Consider the following 11,945-nt stretch of genomic DNA (forward strand, 5'->3'; position numbering starts at 1 on the left):
TATGGTTAAATGCATGTGTCTAAAACCCAGGATGATAAGATTATTGTCATACACATTGTACACATTCACTGAAATTCTTGCTGCAGCTGAGCAAATGCATTCATGCATTGCTTAACGTCCATGATACATTCTGTGAAATTGGGCATTATGTGATGTGGACATTGTGCGAACACCATATTATATACTTAGCAAAGCTACATGGGGTACTGTAGTGTATTGACTAAATAACAAAGATATTCAGCTCATATATCAGGCAAGGTAATATATAGGGTTAAGTACGTTAATACTGTACATTGTAAATGTACATGACTGTACTTACCACAGTTGCAGCTTGCAGGGTTAATGTAGTGTTTGGTGAGTCTGGAGGCTGTTGCTCATACAGTTCCATACAAGAAACTGAACTTATACTAAATTAAACTTTTTAATCTTTTTTCACTTTTTAAACTTTTACGTATGTCCACTACATCCTGTTCTCTGATCGGGATTTCTGACCTTATGGGACCACGGACGTACATGTTATACGGTCAGATGTTACCCAAATGGATGTTATGGGCACATGACTGTACAGTAAAATCCCTGCTCTCCGGCACCTACAGACATTGGTAGATGTGAGTGATAAGTGAGTTTTCAAGTTGCTTAAGATTTACTCTTACAATGCCAAACTAATGTATCTGCATTAAGAATAAACAGTTTAAAAGACAAAAATACTAGTCTGTACTCACACTGAACAAACTTCACTGGCATGAATATATAAACCTTAAAGCATTTTACTTTATTTTTAGTCACAATCTTTGAAAACATTTAACCGTCGCTGAATCTACAGGTTCCTCCCCCTCCACGGAGCTGCCTGAAAGACTAACAATAACATTATAGATAATTAACCCTCTGTCTTCCAAATTTACAGATAAAGCCTCTGACCAGGGAAATTCTTACTAAGCAGGGATAAGGAGACACTTTAAGAGAGTCTCCCCAATGGCGAGCGGCATCAACCCGCTCTTCATCCCGGGCGATACCATCGCTGTTTCACACAACTTTATTTAAACAGCTGCTATGAGCAAAGCTTGACCAAGGCCCTCCGCTGGCTGAATATTTGCTCCCATCTTCACCAAAGGTTTATGCGTTACTTTTACAATTTTGAACTTTTATCTGAATTTTTAGTTATACATATTTATTCGAACCCTTTGAACTCAGTGTCCCTGTTAAAATTAAAAAAATACTAAGTGGGCAGGGAATGGGCATTCTCAACATCTCGGGCCAATGCCCCTATTCCATAACCCTTTGGACTCAGTGTCCCCATTTTCTGGGACTACAAGCAAGTGCATATACTCCGTGTTCTGGTTTTCCTGGACTTGTTTTATAGCAAACCACCAGCTGGTTCATTCTGGTGTACCTACTATAGTTTACCCATGGACCCAGTCCAGAATATGTATCAAGAAAGGTTGTCCAAAAAGTCAATCCCATTTATCAATCTATCAATTTATTTATTTATTATTTTCCTCACCTTTTTTTTGGTTGCTGGTTGCTTGAATTCCAGATAACAGGAGTTTTACTGTACCTGTAAAGAAAAACAATGGTACTAAACTAATTGAATTAAATTAAAAGAGATAACAAATACCCCAGAAAGATAATAAATATTCAGCTCTGGCTCAAATGTTCATTCACTGTGTGACTCCTCCAAGTCTTGAGCTAATTTCCCAGAATTCGATCAACATTCTCCACGTTAATGATTGTACATAGATCTGGTGTAATCAATAGCTGTGCATGCTAGTGTAGTGGTTGTTACTGGGCTACCCTCCAGAGAGATGGTGTATTGATTCAGGAACACAGAAGCCATGACAGAAACTCAAGTCAAATAACAAAGTAAACCTAGAATGAAATTAAATAGCCTGGACTCATTAAAATACAAAACTGTTGCAACAACTTCGGTTGTTCAGGGATGTCCTCAGGGGAAGTAAATCTATTGTCATTAACGTGGGTTGATTCATGCTGGTTTAATGGTCTCCTGAGTTCAGGAGTAATTGGGGGCAAATGGTAAATTTCAGTGGCAACTACATCTTGTAAGTAATAGTTCTGGGTCTCAGAGGAATTCAGATAATTGTTGTTGTAGAGCCCACCATGTCTCTGCTGACCACTGGGTCCAGAAACTTATGGGGTTTTGTTGGTTAATTGGGTGTAATTTGGCGGCACAGGCTCGCGGGCTGGAAGGGCCTGTTACCATGCCGTATGTCTAAAAATAATTCCATAACAATCCCCTTTACTAGCAGTTATGTGGTTCTCACGTCCTTCTGGAAAATGAGTGCAAACATAGAGGTGCTGGAGAAACTCGCAGGTCATTGCAGCATCTACAGGAAGACTTCTGGAAGCTGCGAGGGGAGATTTCAAAGTGCATTCCTTCCTGAGATGCTCCCTCAAGTTGTAAAAAACTAGTTTTATTTCCAAAGCCAAACACAGGTTGCAAGAATAATTTATCTCAATTATTAAAATGCTTTTGCTGCCCTGCACATTTTGTCAATAACCTCCAGACTTCACGAGATTAAATCTTAGATCAAGAGCGTGACGGTATTACAGCACCAGCGACTGGGGTTCAAATCTGGTGCTGTCTGTAAGGACTTTGTACATTTTTCCCCGGATCCTCCGATTTCCTCCCACCCTCCAAAATGTTTGGGGTTGCAGGTTAATTTGGGTATAAATGGTTGGAATTGGCTTCTACCTTGCTGTGAATAAAAATTGAAAATTGAAATTAAAAAATCTGGAATGGGGGGCTATTTAGCCCTTTGTGCTAATTTCCCTTATTTCAATAAGTCCACCAATTCATCACCTCTTCTTTCTCCTACCTTGAAGCTTTCCAGATTTCACTCCCTCATTGAAGCTGTTTTGTAAGCTCCTTCACACAGTGTGTTCCAGTTTCCAACCCACTGTCATGGAGTCATGGAGAGAAAAGGAAACAGGCCCTTCAGCCCACCAAGTACGGGCAAGCTATCAACCACCCAGAGAGATTGCTTGATGCTTGCAAGTTACAGAAATCAAAGGACATAGTGTTGCTGCAGGAAAATGGAACTGACGTTTAAGGCCAGTGATGGTCTGATTGGACGGCAGAGCAATTGTAAGGAGCTGTATGGACTTCTCCTGCTTTTATTTTACGTGCTCTGTCAGAAGATAATGCAAATCTGTGTCAAAAGCAAAAATACAATTGCAAATGTTGGAAGTGTGAGATAAAAGCATAAAGTAAAGGCAATACTTAACAGGCCAATTCAAGTCAGGCAGGACCTCACAGCGGCAGATAGAAGATTCTGACCTGAAACACTGACCATTCTTCCACTCCCATTGATGCTGCTTGGCCTGCTGAGTTCCACAGAGAAGGCACACCAACGCCTTTGCTACAGCAGAAGTCTGAGGATATTCAGCACACTGTTGAATACTTGATCGAACCTCTGCGATGTGAGAATTCATTTCGAGAGGACTTGTATATAAAAGCAAGGATGTAACGATGTGGCTTTATGAGGGATCGGTCAGGGCAGATTTGGAGTACTGTGAGCAATTTTGGGCTCCATATGTAATGGATGATGGACTGGCGTAAGAGAGGGTTTCAGAGGAAATTTACAAGAATTATCTGGGGATGAGGGGGTTAACATACAAGGCTCTTGTCATGTGCTCATGAGAGTTTAGAAGGATGAAGGCATAGACATACTGAATATTGAAAGGGCTGGATAGAGTGGACATGGTAAAGATGATTTGAAGGCAGCCAACATGATAAAGGACCCCCTGGTCACAACCTCTTCTCACTGCTACCTACAGGCAGAAGGTACAGAAGCCTGAAATCCAGGACCTTTAAATACAAGAATAGTTTTATCCAATAGCTTTTGAACCTCCCCATACTATCCTAACCATAAACTACTCTGTTTACATTTCTTGATTTGTTTACATGTGTACATTGTGTAGTTATTTTGTTGCATTATCAATAAGTGGTAATTCTGTCTGGCTCGCAGGAAAAAGAATCTCAGGGTTATATGTGATGTCGTGTATGTACTCTGACAAGATATCTGAAATCTGAATCTAAAATCTGAAACATCTGAATCTGACCACCAAAAGCTCTGTCTGTACTATTGAAACATCACCTGCAATGGTGAATATCCACCTATCTATCTATCTATCTATCTATCTATCTATCTATCTTTTTATATTTGTTAACTTTTTCAGACTTGGCCTTTTGTGGTAATGTAATGGATTCTGTTGAGGTTGGTGTATCTTACATACCTGTGGGGCTGCAGCAAGAAAGAATTTCTTTGAATCTTCTGTCACAGTCATGTACTTACCTTCGTCAGGAGGAGAGTGAGGGTCAGGACCTCCCATGTGCATAGTCTCGAAATTGCCTCAACAAGCTTAATCTGCCAAAACCCCAATGATGCATCCAGCTTGTTAAACCATTCAGCACCTACAAATGGGGATATGATTTCCTTCCATGTCAGCAAATTAAAATGTTCTCTATCGATGGCTTCATTGAGGTCTCTTGGATCCAGACATATACGCAATGCTCCATTTTCCTGTTTCACAATGTCCAGTGAGCTAACCCAATCTGTAGGCTCTTCAGTTTTCTGTATGACTTCCATCCATCCCATGTGTGCTAGTTCTTGTTTACGTTTGTCTCTAAGTGGAAACGGAACTTCCCTGAATGCATGGGCAACAGGAACCACTGTCTCATCTACAAGGATCTTGTATATATCAGGTAAACATCCAAGCCCCTCAAAGACATCTGCATACTCTTCCATGAGTGTTGTGTGCTCATCTTTGGTCTGTGAAACGATTATGAAAACTCTTTTCACTAGGTTGAGCTCTTCACATGCACTCAGACCGAATATTGGCCATACTCTCTTTTCTACAATCAGTAGCTGTGACTTTAGATGCAGCTCTTTGTGTTTGAAGATCACCATACAGCCTCCTTTTACTGGAATGTTCTCTCCAGTGTAGCCTGTCACTTTTAATTTCACTGGATAAATCTTGCTCTTTATGGTAAGGGTCTTGTAATCGTCCATAGATAACAGATTCACCTGGACTCAGGTCTCAATCTTAAATTGAATGACTGTCTCATTCACTGGAATAATCCGTTTTACCACCAGCAGTCTGTAATTAATCCACGAAGAATTCCTCCATTTCTTCGTCCACTCTGTGCACTTTTCTCTTGGTAGCTTTGCAGCACTTTGCAAAATGATTCTTCTTCCCATATTTATAGCAGGACTTTCCATAGGCAGGACACATCTTTGGAATATGTCAACCTCCGCACCTGGTGCATTTGCTGCTTGAGCCTACCTCTTTGGTTTGCTGTAGCTTTGGGAAATTTCTGGTACTCTGCTTCTCTGTTTTCACTGCATCCACTGTTGTGTCTATCCCGTGAAGCTCCTTAGCTTGCGCTAGTGTGGTCTCTGGTGCCCTACACATATTCACAGCCTTTTCCAGTGTCAAATCTTTTTAACGCAACAGTCTTTCTCCAAGCCCATTATCTGGGATTCTGCAAACTATTCTGACTCTAATGAGTGAGTTTTTCAAATCTCCAAATTCACAGGACTTACTCAGTGTGTGAAACTTGGCTAAGTATTGGTTAAAACTCACACCTTGTTTCTGGCCATAGAAGAAAAACCTGAATCTCAAATGTGATGTTTTTACTTGGAACAAAATACTCCTCAAATTTTGTCATCAGATGTCCAACATGAAAGCAGTCTCATCAATTTGACAACTCTTATAGATCTCCAAGGCATCTTCATCCATCACGTGTTGAAATATAGATGCTTTCCATTTTTCATTGGTCTCTCCCACTCCACCAGGCTCCAAATAAATGTTGAAGCATTTCCAATTATCAGTTAGATTGCCGGTAAACTGCATCGGTGTGGGAGGGTTTACCTCATCCATGACGGGAACTATTGTCTTTTCTTACTCACACACCTCTGACACCATGTTCTGTTTGTTCCTTGAAGAAGAACAACCTTGCGTGGGGTTAACACTTAAACAACTTTATTTATCAAGCTGCTTGCACCAACAATACTCTCGCCTCCTATGGTAGTCTACTTTTTGTTCCCGCACAAATCACATGCATTGTCTAATGGGAAAATATGTAGTTCTTTATTCTTCTTTGGCTTGGCTTCGCGGACGAAGATTTATGGAGGGGGTAAAAAGTCCACGTCAGCTGCAGGCTCGTTTGTGGCTGACAAGTCCGATGCGGGACAGGCAGACACGGTTGCAGTGGCTACATATACACATTATATATGTATGTATATTAAAATAAATGATATTAATAAATACTAGAGTCCTTGAGAGTTGTTTCAGCAGCGTTCCGCATTCTCACTGACCGTGGGAAGAAGCTGTTCTTCAGCCTGGTGGTACTGTATCTTTTTCCCCAACAGGAGTAGCTGAAAGATCGTGCTTGTGGGGTGGTAGGGGTCCTCCCTGATTTTGCGAGCCCTCTTCAAACAACAATCCTTGTAAATCCCATCATTGGTGGGGGGGGGGGGGACGGGACCCTGTGATCCTTTCTGTCACTTTTATGGTCCTGTGGATTGACATCCAATGCTCTACAGCAACTGTACCACACGGCAAGGCAGCCGGTTAGGTCGCTCTCAAAAGAGCTCCTGTAGAAAGCTGATAGAATGGTGGCTGGTAGCTTTGCCCAGCTCAGCCTTCTAAGGATTTATCTTGGGGATGGAAGGACAAATTTTAGGCTGGTAATCCAAAAACTAAATATCTCAAATGCTGATAAACTGAGATGAAAATGGACAGCAAGTTAAGCACAAAACTATCAGGCAACCAGCAGCCCAGGTTTGAACCTGGCACTGTCTGTAAGGAGTCTGTGTATTCTCCCTGAAACCTGCATGGGTTTCCTCCTGGTGCTCCAGTTTCCTCTCATGTTCCAAAGACATATGGGGTTTACTTGAGTGTATTTGGGTGGTGAGCACTTGCAGGACCCTGTTACCATGCTGTATCTCTTTAAATCTAAATTGCCAGAAGTACTCAGAAGGTCCAACGTCCACAAGGAACCATTGACCTGAAACATGAACTTTGCTTCTGTATCCTCAGTTGCTGCCCAACCTGTTGGGTGTTTATATTAGTGTTTCAACATTTTAAGTCGGTCATAAGTTTGTAATTTATGGTATCTAGACTCCTTTAAACAGCTGCTACCCCTCCATCATCTGACTCTGAAACAGGAGACTCAAGACTCATTTAAGGGCTCATTCATTGCACATTATTTATGATTGAATATTGATACACTGTCAGGTGGTTTAGATTTCTTTCTTTTCATTTCTCCCTCTTGTATCTTTTCTTGAGGACAGTTTTCTTTGCACTACTGATAAGTTAGAAATTCTGTCTGGCCCACAGGAAAAGGAATCTCAGGGTTGTATGTAATGTCATTTTGTCCTCTGACAATAAATCATGAACTTTGAAAAGAGAGCTTTTAGTCGCTCAGTCTAATGTGGATTGAAGTCTAGCGCATGGACGTCTAAGTTTTGAAACATGAGCCAAATAATTATTTTCTGCAAATTTTTGCTTAACAATCTAATATTTTCTGACAGAGTCTTCCTGTGAACATATGATACGTGAAAGCATTTTGCAAGGAGCTGTCAGATATTTGTATGATGGAATCTCCAGCTGACACAAAGAGGTTGATGCACAGATGGTTATAGCTTTGCCTGTTATCTTTAGATGACAGAGTTTAAATCCAATTCAAAAAGGTTGCATGAGGTAACCACGCTGTAGGGACATAGTACCAATCATGCTTATTTGTGACGTTCAATTGCAAGAAATTGAAGAGGTCTCACAGTTTGATTTTGCGTCAGCCCATTTCAGTTGAGATATTTTAAGTTAGTGCTTGTACTAGACATTGCAATGCCGAGATCTGACTCCCATCTCTCTCTTGATCTCTGTAAACATGGTTTTGCACTTTCATTCTGGAGAGCATAGTACTGTACAAATTTGATTATCTAAAATGGTCGGGATCGGGCCTTTTTCTGGATAAACATTTTTTTGGAGAAACAGTGTTTAAACAACAACAAACAACAAGGGAAGGCTTTTTGAGCATTAAAATAATGTTTAATTCTCACCAAAAATAATGCTGATCACTGTCGATCACTGACACTTCCCAACCAAGGCCTCGCTCTTGCTGGGAGCCTGACAGTCCTGCTCCTGCCTGGGAGCCTGATGTCTGTTGCTGCCGGGAGCCCAAAGTCTGCCATTGCCACCACTGTGAGCCCAACGGCTGGCACTGCCGGCACTGGGAGCCCGATGTCCATGGCTGGGTGCCTAAGGTCCACGGCTCTGACACTGGGATCCTGAGGTCTGCTGAGGATTTCACAGAATCCAATTTTGGATAATTGGAGTTGTACTGCACATCTTAGTTATAAATTTAGGTGCATTTCCCAGCCAAATCGTTCATTCCATTGCACTAATTTCAGGTGGGGCCAAACTTGCCCCATCTTTCTCTTAGGAATGATCTTATCTGGAGAAAACAAAGTAACATCCCATTAGGTACTTGGTATTTATTTCTTAGTTGTTCAAAAGACATAAGAAATTCCCTCTACATAACAATCATTAACATATCTTATTCATTTGTCATATCATGAATTCAATATTTTGTTACTCAGATTCATAGGCAGTAGTACAGTTTTACATAATGATGTTCTCAATGCTATACCTGCTTTTTTTCCCAAATACACTCATTAATTTCTTTCCATATTCTAATCCTATGTATTAATATAGGGTTGTCTGTCATTTTTGTTATTAACTTAGCTTTCCACTTAGAAATAAAATCCTTCACTGTTTATTCTTCTATTAAATTCAATCCCATTCGGATCCAAGAGGTGGGACTGTCTTCTTCAAAAACGAATGATAAAAACCTTGCTTGTGTTGATAAATAATGTTTCTTAAAGTTCTTGGCACTTTGTTATTCCATAGGAATTGCCTTATGTAATTATTCATTAATTCAAAGATATTTTTTGGTAGTCGAATAGGCAACGATTGAAAAAGATATTGTAATCTTTGCATCAGTTTCACTTTAATACAATTGACTCTTCCCATTAGAGTAATTGGCAGGTCTTTCCATTTCTGTAACTCCTCTATTTTTTCTAAAAGAGGAGTGTAATTAAATTTATACAAGTTCTGTAAATTATTATCTGTCATTATTCCTAAATATTTGATTCCATCTATCTTCCTTTTTGATATCTTTCATAATCAAAAATTTTAAATGGCATTTCCTCACTCTTATCCATATTTTTCTAATGTTGTTTGTAATTTTATCAAGGATTCAGCTGGGTCAGACATACATAATAGCACATCAACAACAAATAAGCTAATTTTATGTTATTCCTGACAAGCTTTGAAGCCCCTAATATCAGGATCACTTGTTATAATCTCTGCTAGTGGTTCAATAATGGATAAAAACCACAGGAGACAGAGGAAACCTCTATCCACTCAATCTGCTCAAGGGAAAAACCACTGACATCTGATAGCTAGTTACAATTTTGGCTTGTGGTTTATGATAAAGAATTCTTATCCAATTTATAAATTTTCTGCCTTTTTCAAATGTTTCCAATGTTTTAAATAAGAAAGGCCATTCTAATTGATCAAATACTTTTTCTGCATCTCAGGAGATGTTTATACTTGGATCCAACTTTGACTTTACCATATGTATTATATTAAAGAGTCTACTTAGGCTATTTGAAGAGTGTCTTCCTTTGACAAATCCCACCTGATCTGTATGTATTAATTTTGGTAGATATTGTCCCAGTCTATTAACTAATGCCTTTGCCAATACATGTATTTTATAGTCAGCATTAAGGAGTAATATAGTGTATATTGATGATGTTTTTAATGGGTCTCTATCTTTCTTCATTTACACTGTAATTATAGCAGTTGAGAAAGATTCTGGTGTGGGGGGGCTGGGTCTTCACTGCCCGGTCCAATACATCGGGAGGAAATCCATCCCCCCCACAGAGATTTGTTAGCTTGTAAAGTACCCAAACCCTTCTCAATTTCTTCTCTTGTGAAAGAGGCATCTAAATCAATTTGTTCTCTATCTTCTAATTTTGAAAGTTCAACATTTTCTTTTCCTAATAATTTATATAGTTCATATAATATTGTCTGAAAATATAATTTATTTCTTTTTGATTATATGTTAAATATTGACCTGTGTTTTTATTGGATTTATCATTCTCGATGACTCTTATGCCTTTAACTGCCAAGGTAAAACTTTATGCGGCCATTCTCCTAATTCATATTTTTTTGTTTGCTTTTTAATATATTTTTTCCATTCTTTATGTTTGTAATGTATTATATTTCAATTTTTAAATTCTCTAACAGTCTATATTTTTCTTGTGACCCTGTTCTTTGATATTCTTTTTCCAGTTTCATTATATCTTTCTCTAGACCATCTAGTTCTGTAGCATATTTTCTCTTAAGATTCTTTGTATAAGAAATAATCTGTCCTCTTAGATAAGCTTCAAGCGTATTCCATATTAAAAAGCTATTATCAGTAGAAGGAGGTTAGTTTCACAGAATAGTTCTATTTGTCTCTTAATAAATTCACAAAAGACCTTCCTTTTCAGCAGTGTGGCATTGAGACACCATCTATACACACTTTCTCGTTTGTCTGTTATTGCAATAGTTAAAGTTAATGGAGAATGATCTGACAGAAGTCTCACCAAATATTCTGTTTTTACCACTCTACTTTTTAACTGGGCAGACATTAAAAACAAACCAGTCCTTGTATGTGAATCATGTACCCTCGAGTAGAACAAATAGTTTATTTCTACAGGGTTAAGCTGCCTCCATATATCAATCACATTTAAATCCTTCATAAATGTTAGTGCCATTTTTTTCAATTTGCCCTTGTTACTGTTCTTGCTGATTTATCAAATATTGAATCCATACACAAAGTGAAGTCTCCTCCAACCAATATATATCTTTCATAAAGGTTTCATCATCATAATTTGGTGCATAGATGTTCTTAAACATTCATGATTCTGCATAAGTTTTACAATGTACCATTACAAATCTTCCAGCTTGGTCAGTCAGTGTCTCCTCTATTATTATTGGTATATTTTTGTTAATTAGAATCACTACTCCTCTTGCTTTTGAGCCAAATATAGACAATATTGTCTTACCCATTCTCTTTTTAATTTAGCATGTTCTGACTTGGTAAGATGTGTTTCTTGTAGAAAGACTATATTTGCCTTTAATTTTTTTAGGTGTGCCAAAACCTTCCTCCTTTTCACCATCCCCTTTATTTCATTAACATTAAGACTAATAAATTTTAACATACTGTCCATATTAAATTTTTAAACAAATATTGTTTAACAATAAAACCTTTTTGATTGTTTAAATAATAGTCCCTGCCCTGATGGTGACGTAAACAGGAAACCCTGAAAGCCCATGATAAAAGTCCCATGGAATCTCTCAAGGGAGAAGAACCCCTCCCTTTGGCACCATCTTTTATAGAGACTCCTCTCCAGGTACCATTATCCCCTTATAATAGAGTATCAACCTTGCTACTGCTTTTCCTAAGTTTTCTCTCTTTTCTGAGTTCTCCATGAACATTTCAATAAAATTTACTTTTCAACAATAATTACAAGACAGGTTTTTAAAATAAATACAACTTTTATTTAGTTCCATTATAAACTTTCTTCAGTCTTCCTCTTTGGCAGCCTTAACCTTTCATAAACCTCACAGGAAGTCTTCTACCTTATTCTTAGTCTTGAAAAATCATTGATTACTTTCTGCTATATCGACCCTCAGAGTCATTGAATATTTCAAGTTTTAGAACGTATTTATCTTTTTACATCATCAAATTCCTTCCTTTGCTTAATCAAAGTAGAACTAAAATCTTGAAAAAGCACTGTTGAATGGTCAATCTCAGGTGGACCACTATTTTGCTTAGTGTATTCATATGTTGCTCTCAGAATTGTCTT

Source organism: Narcine bancroftii, chromosome 12 (assembly GCF_036971445.1).
Source record: "Narcine bancroftii isolate sNarBan1 chromosome 12, sNarBan1.hap1, whole genome shotgun sequence".
Classification (NCBI taxonomy): domain Eukaryota; kingdom Metazoa; phylum Chordata; class Chondrichthyes; order Torpediniformes; family Narcinidae; genus Narcine; species Narcine bancroftii.